The sequence below is a fragment of the Arachis hypogaea genome, chromosome 20, assembly GCF_003086295.3.
Source record: "Arachis hypogaea cultivar Tifrunner chromosome 20, arahy.Tifrunner.gnm2.J5K5, whole genome shotgun sequence".
NCBI lineage: Eukaryota > Viridiplantae > Streptophyta > Magnoliopsida > Fabales > Fabaceae > Arachis > Arachis hypogaea.
The window spans coordinates 12914955-12933755 of record NC_092055.1 but is presented as its reverse complement, the minus strand read 5'-3'; the positions used below and the strand labels follow the sequence as shown (position 1 = coordinate 12933755).

At 37.8% G+C, this 18801-nt stretch overlaps 1 non-coding gene across 1 annotated transcript; it reads right to left on the bottom strand.

The window, feature by feature from the left end:
• Positions 1–13807: 13807 nt before the first annotated feature.
• On the bottom strand, positions 13808–13915 carry LOC112787332 (small nucleolar RNA R71). The gene has a single exon (XR_003194751.1). It is a non-coding gene; the product is annotated as a small nucleolar RNA R71 (small nucleolar RNA).
• Positions 13916–18801: the final 4886 nt, after the last annotated feature.

Genomic DNA, 18801 nt, shown 5'->3' with positions numbered 1-18801 from the left:
ATCAGACAAAATTATCATTCCAAAGCTTCAAAATCAAAAGCATTCACAACATGCAAAAACCCTAAAGGTATCAAGCAACAGGAAAAGCAAAAAAGACCATGCAAAAGACGAAGAAATTACGAAACGCACAGTGATCAGGCACAGCAGAAAGTAGAAAGATCCAAACTTTTCCCAACTAAGATAAAAACTTTCTCAAAATAGGCATAAAAATGACATAGGAGGAAAAATCGAACCTGGAAAATAGAAGAAAACCTCGAAAGAAAGCTGAAGAGCAAGAAGCGACAGAGCCACCCTTCGAACGGAAAAAATTCGCCGGAAGAAGACAGAAGGAGAAACCCAAAATCACTCCTTTTCCACAGAAAGCAGTAGAAGAGCAGGCGTCGCAGGAAGAAACTGTGAACTCTAAGGAAAAACAGAAAATGAGAGAGTAAAGGGAGAAGTTACGAAGAGGAACGAAGAAGAGAAACCGTTTCTGATGGCAAAATTCAAAATAAAACCAAGGGAAACGGGACATTTAAAGTCAATTAATGAGGGTATTAAACCCTCGCACGTTTCCAAAGCGCCGATATAAAAGCGCGCGCTTTTAAGGAAAACGTTCCACATTCAAAAAGACTCTACAAAGAAAGGAATCGACAAAATGCTTGAGTTCGGCTTCGCCAAAGAAGGACTGAAGTCAAAGACTCGACCTCAGCAAAAAGACCGAGCTCAAGCAGGGGCACTGTTCATACCCTGGGTCGAGCTATCCGACCTGGGATGATTGGCGACAAAGCGACCGACCTCTTCAGGTCAGGCTACTTGACCTCTTCTCAAGAGGTCGGCTAAATCGACAGAAAAGCCCAATAAAGGGCCCAAATAGAGGAACACGACCCAAATCCAAAGGCAATCCAAGCCTATAGAGATAAAGGCGGTTCCCTTGAAGATAAGCTGACTTCACTTAAAGTAAGATAAGATAAGATAAGATAACTAACTTATCTTATTAGAAAGGTCAACCCACACTACTATAAATACACTGAAGCACCCAGGTATAACTCATACTTTGATTCTATGTAAAACCTGCTTAATACCCGTGCTAACTTAAGCATCGAAGTCTCTTGCAGGTACCCCCCACCTTCCGGTGGCCAAGGATCAGCAGTGCAGCAAGTCCAACAAGTCGAATACAACAGCTCCGGCATTCATCAGCCAGCCGGACACGTTATCTCCGACCAGTACGGAAGATCTCGTCCGAGATCGACCTCCAGTTTCAGGTAACCCTCGGAACAGGACTCCTATAGAGAATATTGCCAACTCTCTTTAAAACATCACTATGCTTTGATAGAGATTGTACTATAGTTCAGCGAACATCACAGTGCATGGAACCACAAACTGTAACACCCTAACTACCAAAGCTCACGCTTCCGGCTGCGCGACTCTGATAGCTCGGACATTACGACGACTTTTATATTATTTAATACTAAAATATGAGCCTGTTTGAAACTTTAAACCGCAATACCGCTCCCAAAAATACTTTCATCCGATAACATACATCCATAGATACCATACAACTTACAAAACTCATAAAGAGTACATCCATATATATATATATATATATATATATATATATATATATATATATATATATATATATATATATATATCCTATCCCTCTTACAGAATATCTCAAGATAAAGGCGAGGGTACAAATAATAGTCTAAAGCAATACAGAGCATTTCAACAACAACTAAATAAACTCTTCGTGACTTCTGCGCCCATATCCTGAAAGGGGAAAAATGTAGGGGGTGAGAACATCATCCTCGAAAGGGTTCTCAGTAGAGGGTTTTTGGGAATTACTGTAATAGGATACGTGAAGATAAACCGTACCAGTGATTAATAACCGTTTATGCCTCTTTTCAAAAATCACGGTTTACAATAAAAGAGAAAATCTGAAATCCTTTCTGAAAGAGGAAATTGTTCATTTAAAACAATATTTCGAAAGCCTTTCAAAAGGTTTATCTATGCTAAACCAAAAATAGCCTTTCATACTATTCCAAATCAGAAACACAAAATCGAAACCAACCATCGGTCCGTCTCATTTCAACCACGGCCCTAGGCCCAACAATCCAACAACAACCAATCACCACAATCCAACAGAGTCCCAGTTGCAAACACATATAGGAGGTTCAAGCACAAACAAACAGTTACAGCAAGTAGAGCAAGTAGCAGATAATCTCAAATAGTCACAAAGGCAAACGAAGTACAATATGCACACCCAAATAATGTCACATAAATGCATATGATGCATGCCTGTTCCTAGTGGCTGATGATATCATCTGTCGGTTATAGAGCCAACCCGACAAGTCCTGGTAGCTAACCATTGGACTGTCCCTCTGTCGTGTCTCCCCAACTCAAGTTATACTTAATATAAACTTGATCATAATCATGATCCACATCCATTACCCTCACTGGTGAATATTTATGGGGGTGAGCTCATCCGGGGCTTTCACAGTGCCCGGCCACCCTGACGACATAGGGTAAAAAGAGCTTTGAGCCTCAACCTGGAGCACGTGGTGGCTAGCCACTGCTTTCTCCCAGGGAAACTCTTATCTCTGATAGTGGAAGTGCAACATTCACATTTATCAATGATTCAGCATATACATGCATTCAATCTCATCCATGGATCAACATCCATCTCAGCCATCCGGCTCACGGTTCAGTCCAGAACCAGCCAATATTCATATCGTACACAGCCATTCCGGCTCACGGTTCAATCCAGAACCAACCAATATTTATAATCATACACAGCCATTCCGGCTCACAACAAAACATTACTTCCACATTCAACATCATCAATTCATAAAACCGGCATTTAAGCCATAAATCACTTTTTCCCAAATCATTTCACTTTGAAATCAAGTTTCAACTCTTTTCAGCCTTGGCTTTAAAGATCTCATTTCTCAAATCATCTCAGGCTCATAAGCCACTTTTACTCAAGGTAAATTCCCCTTTTAAAACCATGCCACTCTCGGCATCCTCTTTTCAAAACTTCCATAACCATGGAAAGTTAAAGATTCATTTTGAAACATTCAGAATCATCCATCCAACAATGGGATTTTATAACAAAGTTTCTCGGCAGAGTCCCAAGTCTTTAGGGAAAATTAATATAACTCATTTTCTCAAATTCACTTAAAATCATTAAAACATTGGCTTCCTGATTTGAGTAACAAAATAGGATCTAAGCCATACAGAGTCATAAAGTCAATTACTCTTTTCAAAGCCGTTTCTTTTACTTAAACAAAAATCAACTTCAACCACATGAGGAAATTCTAAAGCGTTTCAACTGCTCAGAAATTGTTTTAGTCTTATAAAAATTCAGAACTCAAGGAGTACTTAAAACCTTTCCCAAAACACTTTAAAATGAGACTTGTCAATAGACGCTCGGGTTCTTTCAAAGCCATTGAAACTTCTTTAATTGAAACCCCCAAGTCAAATCCAAATGCATAAACCCTTTTCACATTCAAGCAGCCTTAAAGCTTAAGTTTCATTTAAATAACTTGTTCACAAGGGAAATGTAATACTTTGCTTAAGAAATAAGACTAAATCACAATTTCCTTTCTAATAATTCATTTCAAAAGCATAAGTCACCCCTTTCTTAATAATTCAGATAAAATAGTAGAAATCTTTAACTCATCATTTTTCCAGAAAATATTTCAATAAATACTCGGATTTCATAGAAATTTCGGCAGCATCTCCCCTAAAACTTGGACTTTGCCACCCAGTTCGGGTCCCAACTAAACCGTTCCACAATCCTTTTCAACAGTCCAGAATCCAAAATCAATTCAAAATCAAACTAAATCCAACAGTCGCCTCATTGGCATATCTCAAAGAAACCGTTTCAAAATCACACCAATATCAACCAAATTAACTCATTACCAAAGCTTTAAAGAAACTGTTCAGCAACAATCATTTATCAAACCAAATCATTTAAAGCAAGCCAGGCTGAATTCAAGAGTGGATTCTATTTTTCACATTCTCAATAAAATTAACTAAAATCAATTCTCAACAGGTTAAACTCGATCTCAAAGCTTTAAAAGAATCAACTTGAAAAGCATTTCGTTTCACAAAACCACACAACAATTCAACCAACAGACGTTCATAACCAACCAAGGCAAATCAAGCCATACATAAGGCCGATACAATCACCAAATACACATTCACTCACATCAGTATCCATATGTAATAATTCCAATATATAAAATATAGTTTTGGAAAGCGCCCCTACCACAAAACGCAATTCCATAACCCAAACGCCTCACAGAGTCCTTTCCGCCTCAACCTGAACTGACAGCAACCAAAACCTCAGCTCCCAGTCACGTTCGCAATAACCATAGCAACACTAATCGCAACATACAATAATCAGGACTCGACCCTACGTTATCAAAACTCATATTCATTAACCGAACATAACAGAATACTAACGCGAGGCTTTTCGAAATACAAATACTTACTGAACTAACAAAACAGCCGCAGCTCCATATCAACCTGGCAACGGCTCCGTCAACCACCTCAAGCGGCAGCGGCAAATGAAAGACTCCGACAACCGCGACTGCACAACAACGTCATGACGATAAAGACCCATGAATAGAAAGGAATGAAGACCAAATGCAAGGACCCTTACCGGCAGGGCTTTTCCGGTGACTAAGCTGCATTCTCCGGCGGCAGAGACGGCGGAGCAGCTCGAAACGTCCAGCAGCAGTGGCGGCGCTAACCCAGCCCCAACATCCACCACCGTTTTCCGGCAACCAGAGGCGCTGTGGGGTTTCATGGCGGCGGAAGCGGCGGTGGCTGGGTGCGGTTCTGCCTCCTCTCCTCTGTACGACCCGGTGGCTTCCCTCTCGACAGCACAACGGCGACATTGCAGCAATTACCCACGACTGCCGCACCTTCACACTCTCTCCGCGGGTCCCTTGGCAGCATCGTTCCCTAGTAATGGTGGCGGTCTCGCACAGCAGTGAGAGACCCAGCGTTGGCGGCGCTATGGCTCGGCAATGGTGGCGCGAACAGCTCGCCTCCTCCCTGGTGTCGCACCACCTATGTCTCTCTCAAACCCAACGTCGTTTCCCCCTGCTCCTTCGAGCTCGACGGCAAGGGATCGACGACGGCGCAGTGGGTCGTGCTCCTCGTGTCTCTGGCCGATGTGCCCTTCCTTCATTGTCGCGCAGTCTCTCTTTCTCGGTGCCAGCAATGACGATGGCTTCAACCCACGTCCTTCTCACTCACAAGTCATACCACTTCTTTGACGTTGGTGGCGAACGGCGAGCAGCTTGGAGGCGATGGCAAGGCCCACCGACGCTGGCTCGCCCCTCCCTCTTCTCTTCCCCTGGCATGACTTAGACTCCCTCTCCCTTTTCTGTTTCTGTTTTCCTTTTCCATCATGGAAAAGAAATGCTGCTGCTGAGTTAGGAAGAAGGGGGTTTTGGCTGCAGCTGGGGCATGGGGAAACAATGGGTTACCGGGTCATAGGTTAGGGTTTTAGGGTTAGGGCTTCATTTTCAAAAATTAGGGTTAAGGGCATGGGCATTTTAGTAATTTCACTTAAAATAGGGATAATATAGTAATGAGAAATAAATTCTAATCCAACAATAATAATGTATAAAAATACCATTTGATCATCAATTTTACACTTTATTTTCAATAAAATGTCCCAACCAAATAATTAGAAATAATATACTTAATTTATTTAATTTCCAAAATAGCAGTATTAATATTCAAAATATTACTTATCTAATCCAAATCATATAAAATATTCATTATTTCACAGCTACCAACTTTATAATTCAAATATAGAAAATAATCCAATAATTATGAAATTGGATAATAATCATAACTCATCTCAAATTCAATAAATCAAAACTTGCCTTAATTATCTTTAATAAAATGATTTCTGAAATTAAGACTATAAATAACTATATGATTTGAGACTTGATCATAATAAGACTTTTCAAAGATTTTGGGTCTTACACAAACAAAAACAGATTCTTATATGCGAATCTTTCTTTCTCATGTGTATTTCGTATAATCTCCCCATTGTGGTACACCAATATATTTGCAAGACCCTCCATCACACCAATAATACACTAAAATACTTTTCTCGTAATAAAGTAAAATAGTAACAAATTTCGATTTTTATAGGCAGAGCACCCACTACGCATGTCACATGTTGGAATCACATCGAATCAATAGCTAACACGTGTCCAACACACCCTTGTGTGTTGGCCCCAATCTGAATACATATCCAGCATGTGCTCTGCGTGCTAACTCAACACGTGACCTGCGTGTTGGGTCTGCTCTACCTACAGCATGCATCGACATGCAATTATACCAAAAAGGCCAATTTCCAACCAAAACACTCAAATTATCTCCATATAGAAAAAATAGTCGTTTTCTACACTAATATTTATGTTCACTTCCATTAATTTTTAAATAAGCTTTTTATTTTATTTTTATAATTTATTTGTTTATATTGATATAAGTAAAATTTAAAAATTATCTATTTTTATTTTTATCATTTATATATTATATTACCTAACATTGTGTTAAATTAAATATTGACGTAACAAATGTAAATACTAGCAACGGAAAACGACTTACATCAACATTTAACATATTACTTTAATTTAGATGAGTAATAAAAAATTATAGAATTCAAAAATGTTGTTAGAGAGGACACGAATCTCTTTCTTTGTAGAAATGTGTCCATAAAAGATTATGCTACAGTCGACAAGATTGTCACCAAAACTTCTCGTTTTCATTTAATTTAGAGAAATGCGCTTTTCTATACTAATGTTTATATTCACTTCCATCAATCTTTAAATAAGTTTTTTATTTATATGAAATATTTTTTTAGATTTTTATTTTTGTAATTTATTTCTTTGTATTGGTCTAAGTAAAATTTAAAAATTATCTATTTTTATATTTGTCATTTATATATTATATTGCCTAACATTGTGTTAGATTAAATATTAACGTAACAAAAATAAATACTAACATGGCAAAAGAAACTACGTCAACATTTAATCTATTACTTTTATTTAGACAAGTAATAAACAAATTTTAGAATTTTCAAGGATGTTGCTAAAAAGGATACAAATTTCTTTCTCTACGAGAATGTGCACGAAAGATTATGCCAAAATCGACAAAGCGGTCAAAAATCTTCATTTTCTTCATTTAATTTATAAAAAAAAAGCTTTTTTATACTAACATTTATATTCATTTCCGTCAATCTTCAAAGAAGTTTATTATTTATATGAAATATATTCTTTTAGATTTTTATTTTATAATTTAATTTTTTATATTATTCTAGGTAAAATTTAAAAATGATCTATTTTTGTTTTTAGCGTTTATATATTATATTACCTAAAGTTGTGTTAGATTAAACATTGACATAAAAAAAGTAAATACTTACATGGCAAAACAAATTACATCAATATTTAACCTACTACTTTAGTTGCTGATAGAGTAAGATAGGCAAGTTTAAAAATTTATATAACCAAATTTTTTTTTTGTAGAAATTATTAAAAAAGTATTTTATAAGAAATTAAATTTTATTTAAACTTACTTTTGGTTATTAACTTAGACTTTATTTGCTTAGACTGTGATTAAAAGTCCAAAGCGTTCATCTTATTATAGTGCGTAGACCCAAATAAAAAAGTCGTTAAAAAGAAAATAAGTCCAATTCGTCTAAAAACACCCCACTACTGCGCAGAAGGCGATCAGCAAACCAGAGAGCTGCCTTAGAACAGCATTGAAGTTAGTTTCCTACTTTGTTCTGCCATTTTTCATTTACAAAACTAGTTCTTCAATATTTATTAGTAATATCCATGCCACATAGATTTACTCAGGTGATTTTAGAATGAACTTATTAGTGTTACACCTATGATTTCATTGTTTTACATGCTTGACGCTGAACCTCTTTATGTGTAACCTGGGAGAAGGAATTTACACTGTTATGAATCTTTGTATTTTGGTAATTTTATGTTTCTATCACTTTGGAATGAAGTTGTTTCAATATTTTATAATTTGATTATGAATATCATGGTTTTTTTTGTTTTATTTGTTGATTTTGTTTCTTCTTTTGGTTATTTATTTATTTAGAGTTAGTCTCTGAATTACAGAGTACGGTATTCTTAAAAGAAATGAATCCATTTCATTTTCAGTTTGTACCATCACCTCATCCTCTTGGATCTCCTCAGTTTCCAATGTTACCTCTTGAACCACCAAATTCAATTCATTTTGGCAAAATCGAAATGTTTGTAAACACCTCAGAGAATTGCAGGATACTCTTAATCTTGCAAAGGCAATATATCTTTTTTTGGCTTTATATATTATTTCACTTTTTTAAACTTAATGTTTCTACAAAATTAATAGCTTTTATGTTGTAAGCTAGTCAATTACATTCTTATCAAAATAATAAACTTGTTGTTTTTCTTACGCAGAAGGAGCTAGAGATGTTAATGATGATCAAAGATGGTAAAGTGTCGTTAGAAGATGTGAAACATGGATCTAACGAAACTTATCTGCCTGGTTTTCAAGAATATTTGCAAGACATAAGGGTTAATATAGAATCCCAATAATCGTTGGCAGTTGAAGCAGAAAATTATTTGATGTCAAAGTTAAGATCTGCGTTGGAGCCATTCAGATATGTTGCGCATGAAGCAAGTCCATGGGAGGAGAAATCTGCGACTACAAGGTTTGCGAATAAAGTGTACAAGTCCAAAAGAAATAAGCACTGGCAGAAGAAGAAAAGGAAGCGTATTGCAGAAATGCTAGCAAAGGTTACTTTCCCTTTGTTTTTGTGAGATGTTTTCATTGCCCTTTATTATAGCCGTTTCTTGAAACTCGTTCTATGTTTGGTTCCATAATCCTTTCTCTGTCAAAAAATAAAAAATATAGGAGCGAGAGGAATTTCATTGCATTGGCCGAGAAGCTGATGAATGGAGAGCAATGTAGATTTCTAAGGATGCTGCAAATTGCAAGGTATTGATGTTTTTGCTTGCTTACTGTTTACTTTGACTGAATTTGCTAGTAAGCTTTTGTTGTTGCTAGGTCAAAGAGGAAAAGCATGTTTGCTGTCTACATGATTAATTTATGTCCAAAATATGAAGTACATGATTCTCAAAATTAGATATACGATTGTAGTCTTTGGTAAATGATGATCGGTTTCTTTGTATGGTTTAGGATTTCACAAATGAAATCTCGTTGCAAGTATAGTTCTAAACCGACAAAGAATCCTCACATGCAAAAATATTGGTTGTCACAAGTACAAATCCCAATAAGAATTAACCGAAGTATTTAAACCTCGAGTCGTCTCACAAGAAATTGCAATGAAGTGGTTAATTATTGGCTATGAAGGTGCAAGGGGGTTTGATTGATAAAAGGGGCAAGAAATTAAATGACAAGAAAAGTAAATCAAGCAAGTAAAGAAAGCAAGTAATGAAGAGAGACATTCATGGCAAGGGTTGAGAATGTAGGCTTTCTATCCTAGTCACTAATAACAATAATTAATAAGAATTTATCTTATTACGTCATCCCTGACGATGGAAGAATGTAACTGATGAGCGGATAATTTATACGCTTTTTGGCATTGTTTTTAGTATGTTTTTAGTAGAATCTAGTTACTTTTAGGGATGTTTTCATTAGTTTTTATGTTAAATTCACATTTCTGGACTTTACTATGATTTTGTGTGTTTTTCTGTGATTTCAGGTATTTTCTGGCTGAAATTGAGGGACTTGAGCAGAAATCAGATTCAGAGGTTGAAGAAGGACTGCTGATGCTGTTGGATTCTGACCTCCCTGCACTCAAAGTGGATTTTCTGGAGCTACATATCTCGAAATGGCGCGCTTCCAATTGCGTTGGAAAGTAGACATCCAGGGCTTTCCAGCAATATATAATAGTCCATACTTTGACCAAGAATTGATGACGTAAACTGGCGTTCAACGCCAGCCTTCTGCCCAAATCTGGCGTCCAGCGCCAGAAAAGGATCCAAAACCAGAGTTGAACGCCCATACTGGCACAGAAACTGGCGTTCAACTCCACAAATGGCCTCTGTACGTGCAACACTCAGGCTCAGCCCAAACACACACCAAGTGGGCCCCGGAAGTGGATTTATGCATCAATTACTTACTCATGTAAACCCTAGTAGCTAGTTTATTATAAATAGGACCTTTTACTATTGTATTAGGCATCTTTTGATCATCTTAGGATCTTAGGATCATCTTTGGACGTCTGGTTCTTAGATCAGAGGGGCTGGCCATCTCGGCCATGCCTGGACCTTTCACTTATGTATTTTCAACGGTAGAGTTTCTACACTCCATAGATTAAGGTGTGGAGCTCTGCTGTTCCTCAAAGATTAATGCAAAGTACTACTGTTTTCTATTCAATTCTTTTTATTTCTCTTCTAAGATATCCATTCGCACTCAAGAACATGATGAAGGTGATGATTATGTGTGACGCTCATCATCCTTCTCCTTTATGAACGCGTGCCTGACAAACACCTCCGTTCTACATGAAATAAAGCTAGAATGAGTATCTCTTAGATCTCCTAACCAGAATCTTCGTGGCGTAAGCTAGAATGATGGCGGCATTCAAGAGAATCCGGAAGGTCTAAACCTTGTTTGTGGTATTCCGAGTAGGATTCAATGATTGAATGACTGTGACGAGCTCCGAACTCGCGATTGCAGGGCGTTAGTGACAGACGCAAAAGGATAGTAAATCCTATTCCAGCATGATCGAGAACCGACAGATGAATAGCCGTGCCGTGACAGGGTGCGTAAGCATATTATTCACTGAGAGGATAAGATGAAGCCATTGACAAGGGTGATGCCTCCAGACGATTAGCCGTGCCGTGACAGGGCATTGGATCATTTTCCCGTGAGATGACCGAAAGTAGCCATTGACAGTGGTGATGTATCACATAAAGCCAGCCATGGAAAGGAGTAAGACTGATTAGATGAAGATAGCAGGAAAGCAGAGGTTCAGAGGAACGAAAAGCATCTCCATTCGCTTATCTGAAATTCCTACCTATGATTTACATAAGTATTTCTATCCTTACTTTATGTTTTAATTACATAATATATTGTAGCCCATATGAGTCAACTTAACTGAGATTTACAAGGTGACCATAGCTTGCTTCATACCAACAATCTCCGTGGGATTCGACCCTTACTCACGTAAGGTATTACTTGGACGACCCAGTGCACTTGCTGGTTAGTTGTACGGAGTTGTGTCCACACATAGTAAAGAGCCATAATAATGATTCCATACAATAACAAAGAGTACTACATTAATGGGATCACAATTTCGTGCACCAAGTTTTTGGCGCCGTTGCCGGGGATTGTTTGAGTTTGGACAACTGACGGTTCATCTTGTTGCTCAGATTAGGTAATTTTCTTTTCGTTTTGTTTTCTTTTCAAAAATTTTTCAAAAATATTTTCAAAAAAATTTTTCATCTGTTTTCGAAAAAAATAAAAATGTTTTCAAAATTTTATTCAAAATTTTTAAGAATGAATTCTAGTGTTTCATGAAGCATGTGAAGCCTGGCCGGCTGTAAAGCCATGTCTAAATTTATTTGGACTGAGGCTTGCAATTTGTTATCAAGAGCAAGCTAGTTATTGCTAATCAACCTGCTGCTGATCCTCAATCACCTGCTGAAGCTTGGCTGGCCATTGGCCATGTCTAGTGTTTTGGACCGGAGCTTTCATTGAAAGCTTGGCTGGCTAGGAGCCATGTCTAATTCCTGGACTGAAGCTTTAGACTAAGAATGCAGGATTCCTGGAATTCATATTAAAAATTTTAGAATCCTTATTTTCCCTTTTCTATTAATTTTCGAAAAATCCAAAAAAAAAAAAATTTAGAAAATCATAAAAATCAAAAATATTTTCTGTTTCTTGTTTGAGTCTTGAGTCACATTATAAGTTTGGTGTCACTTGCATATGCATCTTGCATATTTCGAAAATTCATGCATTCATAGTGTTCTTCATGATCTTCAAGTTGTTCTTGGTAAGTCTTCTTGTTTGATCTTGATGATTTTTTGTTTTGTGTCTTTTCATGTTTATCATATGCATTCTTGAATTCTTAGTGTCTAAGCATTAAAGAATTCTAAGTTTGGTGTCTTGCATGTTTTCTTTGCATTAAAAAATTTTTCAAAAATATGTTCTTGATGTTCTTCATAGTGTTCTTGGTGTTCATCTTGACATTCATAGCATTCATGCATGCATTCATCGTTTTGATCTAAAAATTTCATGCATTGCATCCTTTTAGTATTTTTCTCTTGCATCATAAAAATTCAAAAATCAAAAAATATCTTTCCCTTTTTCTCTCATCAAATTCGAAAATTGAGTTGACTTTTTCAAAAAATTTTAAAAATCAAAGTTGTTCCTTATGAGTCAAATCAAATTTTCAATTTGAAAATCTTATCTTTTTCAAAATCTTTTTCAAAAATCAAATCTTTTTCAAAATTCTTAGTTATTTTCGAAAATTAAAAAAATATTTTTCAAAAATCTTTTTCTTATTTTTATATCAAATTTTCGAAAATAACATAATCAATTAATGTTTTGATTCAAAAATTTGAAGTTTGTTACTTGCTTGTTAAGAAAGATTCAAACTTTAAGTTCTAGAATCATATCTTGTGATTTCTTATGAATCAAGTCATTAATTGTGATTTTAAAAATCAAATCTTTTTCAAAACTAATTTCAATCAAATCTTTTCAAAAATATCTTCTTATCTTATCTTTTTCAAAAATATCTTTTCAAAATATCTTTTCTAACTTCCTAACTTCTTATCTTTTCAAAATTGGTTTTCAAAATTTGTTTCAACTAACTAACTAACTTTTTGTTTGTTTCTTAACTTTTTCAAAACCACCTAACTAACTCTCTCTCTCTCATTTTCGAAAATATCTTCCCCCTTTTTCAAAATTTCTTTTTAATTTATTAATTATTTTATTTTTTTAAATCTTAATTTTCGAAAATCACTAACATTTTTCAAAAACTATTTTCAAAAATCACTAACTCCTTTTCAAAATTAATTTTCGAAAATTCCCTCCTTCTCTCTCATCTCATTCTATTTATTCATTCATATCCTAACATCTCATCTCACCTCTCTTCCATCCTCACAGCTGTGTTTCTTCCATTATATTACATTCTTTGTCTCCCCCTCTTCTTCCACTCACACAGGGATCCCTATACTGGGGTATAAAGGATCTCCATTATTATTATTATTTTTCTGTGCCTTCTTCTTTGTCATATGAGCAGGAGCAAGGATAAGAACATTCTTGTGGAAGCAGATCCAGAACCTGAAAGGACTCTGAAGAGAAAATTAAGAGAAGCTAAAATACAACAATCCAGAGATAACCTTTCAGAAATTTTCGAACAGGAAGAGGAGATGGCAGCCGAAAATAATAATAATGTAAGGAAGATGCTTGGTGACTTTACTGCACCTAATTCTAATTTACATGGAAGAAGCATCTCCATTCCTGCCATTGGAGCAAACAACTTTGAGCTGAAACCTCAGTTAGTTTCTCTGATGCAGCAGAACTGCAAGTTTCATGGACTTCCATCTGAAGATCCTTTTCAGTTCTTAACTGAATTCTTGCAGATATGTGATACTGTTAAGACTAATGGAGTAGATCCTGAAGTCTACAGGCTCATGCTTTTCCCTTTTGCTGTAAGAGACAGAGCTAGATTATGGTTGGATTCTCAACCCAAAGACAGCCTGAACTCTTGGATAAGCTGGTCACGGCTTTCTTAGCCAAGTACTTTCCTCCTCAAAAGCTGAGCAAGCTTAGAGCTGATGTTCAAACCTTCAGACAGAAAGAAGGTGAATCCCTCTATGAAGCTTGGGAAAGATACAAACAGTTGACCAAAAAGTGTCCTTCTGACATGCTTTCAGAATGGACCATCCTGGATATATTCTATGATGGTTTATCTGAGTTATCAAAGATGTCATTGGACACTTCTACAGGTGGATCCATTCACCTAAAGAAAACGCCTGCAGAAGCTCAAGAACTCATTGACATGGTTGCTAATAACCAGTTCATGTACACTTCTGAAAGGAATCCTGTGAGTAATGGGACGCCTATGAAGAAGGGAGTTCTTGAGGTTGATACTCTGAATGCCATATTGGCTCAGAATAAAATATTGACTCAGCAAGTCAATATGATTTCTCAGAGTCTGCATGGAATGCAAGCTGCATCCAACAGTACTCAAGAGGCATCTTCTGAAGAAGAAGCTTATGATCCTGAGAACCCTGCAATAGCAGAGGTAAATTACTTAGGTGAACCTTATGGAAACACCTATAACTCAACATGGAGAAATCATCCAAATTTCTCATGGAAGGATCAAAAGCCCCAACAAGGCTTTAATAATGGTGGAAGAAACAGGTTTAGCAATAGCAAGCCTTTTCCATCATCCACTCAGCAACAGACAGAGAACTCTGAACAAAATGCTTCTAATTTAGCAAATCTAGTCTCTGATCTATCTAAGGCCACTGTAAGTTTCATGAATGAAACAAGGTCTTCAATTAGAAATTTGGAAGCACAAGTGGGCCAGCTGAGTAAAAGGATCACTGAAATCCTTCCTAGTACTCTCCCAAGCAATACAGAAGAGAACCCAAAAGGAGAGTGCAAGGCCATTGACATAAGCGCCATGGCCGAACCTGTGAGGAGAGGAGAGGACGTGAATCCCAAGGAGGAAGACCTCCTGGGACGTCCAGTGATCAATAAGGAGCTTCCCTCTGAGAAACCAAAGGACTCTGAGGCTCATCTAGAGACCATAGAGATTCCATTGAACCTCCTTATGCCCTTCATGAGCTCTGATGAGTATTCCTCTTCTGAAGAGAATGAGGATGTCACTGAAGAGCAAATTGCCAAGTTTCTTGGTGCAATCATGAAGCTGAATGCCAAATTATTTGGCATTGATGCTTGGGAAGTTGAACCTCCCTTGTTCATCAATGAACTAAGTGATCTGGATCAACTGACATTGCCTCAGAAGAGACAGGATCCAGGAAAGTTCATAATCCCTTGTACCATAGGCACCATGATCTTTAAGGCTCTGTGTGACCTTGGTTCAGGGATAAACCTCATGCCCCTCTCTGTAATAGAGAAACTGGGAATCTATGGGGTGCAAGCTGCTAAAATCTCACTGGAGATGGCAGACAGCTCAAGAAAACAGGCTTATGGACAAGTAGAAGATGTATTAGTAAAGGTTGAGGGCCTTTACATACCTACTGATTTCATAGTCCTGGATACTGGAAAGGAAGAGGATGAATCCATCATCCTAGGAAGACCTTTCCTGGCCACAGCAAGAGCTGTGATTGATGTTGACAGAGGTGAAATATTCCTTCAATGGAATGAGAAGTCCCTTGTGTTTAAAACTCAAGGATCTCCCTCTACAACCATGGAGAGGAAGCAGAAAAAGCTTCTCTCCAAGCAGAGTCAACCAGAGCCCCCACAGTCAAACTCTAAGTTTGGTGTTGGGAGGCCACAACCAAACTCTAAGTTTGGTGTTGAACTCCCATATCCAAACTCTAAGTTTGGTGTTGGAGAGTCTCAACAAAGCTCTGCACATCTGTGAGGCTCCATGAGAGCCCACTGTCAAGCTATTGACATTAAAGAAGCGCTTGTTGGGAGGCAACCCAATGTTTATCTAATTCTTATTTTTATTGTTTTTCATGTTTTCTTAGGGTCATGATCATGTGGAGTCACAAAATAAATATAAAAATTGAAAACGGAATCAAAAACAGCAGAAGAAAAATTACACCCTGGAGGAGCATCTGTCTGGCGTTCAGCGCCAGAACAGAGCATGGTTCTGGCGCTGAACGCCCAAAATGGGCAGCTTCTGGGCGCTGAACGCCAGAACAGGCATGGTTCTGGCGTTCAACGCCAGAAATGGCACACAGATGGGCGTTGAACGCCCAAAATGGCCACCAACCTGGCGCTGAACGCCTAGAGTTGGATACAAAGGCATTTTTACATGCCTAATGGGTGCAGGGATGTAAATCCTTGAACACCTCAGGATCTGTGGACCCCATAGGATCCACTCAGGATCTGTGGACCCCACAGGATCCCCACCTACCTCCACTCACTTCTTCTCACCACTCTCTTTCACACAACCCCATAAACACTCTTACCCAAAAACCCTTCACCAATCACCTCAAACTCTCTTCCCCATCACCTCTTCACCACTCACATCCACCCACTCTTCCCAATAAACCTACCTCATAAACTCCACCTACCTTCAAAATTCAAAACCAATTTCCCACCCAAACCCACCCATATGGCCGAACCTTAACCCCCCTCCATTCCCTATATAAAGACCTCCATTCTTCACCAAATTCACACAACACAACCCTCTACACTCTCCTTAGCCGAAACCACATCTCCCTCTCCCTCTCCATATTTCTTCTTCTTCTTCTTCTATTCTTTTGTTTATTGCTCGAGGGCGAGCAATATTCTAAGTTTGGTGTGGTAAAAGCATAGCTTTTTTATTTTTCCATTACCATTAATGGCACCTAAGACCGGAGAATCCTCTAGAAGAGGGAAAGGGAAGATAAAAGCTTCCACATCCGAGTCATGGGAGATGGAAAGGTTCATCTCCAAAGCCCATCAAGACCACTTCTATGATGTTGTGGCCAAGAAGAAGGTGATCCCTGAGGTCCCTTTTAAACTCAAAAGAAATGAGTATCCGGAGATCCGACATGAAATTCAAAGAAGAGGTTGGGAAGTTCTAACAAATCCCATCCAACAAGTCGGTATCCTAATGGTTCAAGAGTTCTATGCCAATGCATGGATCACCAAGAACCATGATCAAAGTAAGAACCCGGATCCAAAGAACTATGTTACAATGGTTCGGGGGAAATACTTAGATTTTAGTCCGGAGAATGTGAGGTTGGCGTTCAACTTGCCATACATGGAAGAAAACGCACGCCCCTACACAAGGAGAGTCAACTTTGATCAAAGGTTGGACCAAGTCCTTATGGACATATGTGTAGAAGGAGCTCAATGGAAGATTGACTCCAAAGGCAAGCCGGTTCAACTAAGAAGATTGGACCTCAAGCCTATTGCTAGAGGATGGTTGGAGTTTATTCAATGCTCAATCATTCCCACTAGCAACCGGTCTGAAGTTACTATAGACCGGGCCATCATGATCCATAGCATCATGATTGGAGAAGAGGTGGAAGTTCATGAGATTATACCTCAAGAACTCTACAAGGTGGCTGACAAGTCCTCCACCATGGCAAGGTTAGCCTTTCCTCACCTCATTTGCCACCTATGCAATTCAGCTGGGATTGACATAGAGGGAGATATCCTCATTAAAGAGGAAAAGCCCATCACTAAGAAAAAGATGGAGCAAGCAAGAGAGCCCAGTCATGGAGCTCAAGAGGTGCAAGAAGCTCCTCACCATGAGATTCCGGAAATGCCTCAAATGCACCTTCCTCCACAAAACTATTGGGAGCACATCAACACCTCCCTAGAAGAATTGAGTTCCAATATGGGACAACTAAGGGTGGAACATCAAGAGCACTCCATCATGCTTCATGAAATAAGAGAAGATCAAAAAGCAATGAGGGAGGAGCAACAAAGACAAGGAAGAGACATAGAAGAGCTCAAGGACATCATTGGTTCCTCAAGAAGGAAACGCCACCATCACTAAGGTGGATTCATTCCTTGTTCTTGCTTTCTCTGTTTTTCGTTTTCTATGTTATGTGCTTATCTATGTTTGTGCCTTCATTACATGATCATTAGTAGTTAGTAACTTTGTCTTAAAGATATGAATGTCCTATGAATCCATCACCTCTCTTAAATGAAAAATGTTTTAATTCAAAAGAACAAGAAGTACATGAGTTTCGAATTTATCCTTGAACTTAGCCTAATTATATTGATGTGGTGACAATGCTTCTTGTTTTCTGAATGTATGCTTGAACAGTGCATATGTCTTTTGAAGTTGTTGTTTAAGAATGTTAAATATGTTGGCTCTTGAAAGAATGATGACTAGGAGACATGTTATTTGATAATCTGAAAAATCATAAAAACGATTCTTGAAGCAAGAAAAAGCAGCAAAGAACAAAGCTTGCAGAAAAAAAAAAGGGCGAAAAAAAAATAGAGAAAAAAAAATAGAAAGAAAAAGAAAAAGCAAGCAGAAAAAGCCAATAACCCTTAAAACCAAAAGGCAAGGGCAAATAAAAAGGATCCCAAGGCTTTGAGCATCAGTGGATAGGAGGGCCTAAAGGAATAAAATCCTGGTCTAAGCGGCTAAACCAAGCTGTCCCTAACCATGTGCTTGTGGCGTGTAGGTGTCAAGTGAAAACTTGAGACTGAGCGGTTAAAGTCAAGGTCCAAAGCAAAAACAAAGAGTGTGCTTAAGAACCCTGGACACCTCTAATTGGGGACTTTAGCAAAGCTGAGTCACAATCTGAAAAGGTTCACCCAATTATGTGTCTGTGACATTTATGTATCCGGTGGTAATACTGGAAAACAAAGTGCTTAGGGCCACGGCCAAGACTCATAAAGAAGCTGTGTTCAAGAATCATCATACTGAACTAGGAGAGTCAATAACACTATTCAAAATCTGAAGTTCCTATAGATGCCAATCATTCTAAACTTCAATGGATAAAGTGAGATGCCAAAACTATTCAAGAGGCAAAAAGCTATAAGTCCCGCTCATATGATTGAAACTATGTTTCATTGATAGTTTGGAATTTATAGTATATTCTCTTCTTTTTATCCTATTTGATTTTCAGTTGCTTGGGGACAAGCAACAATTTAAGTTTGGTG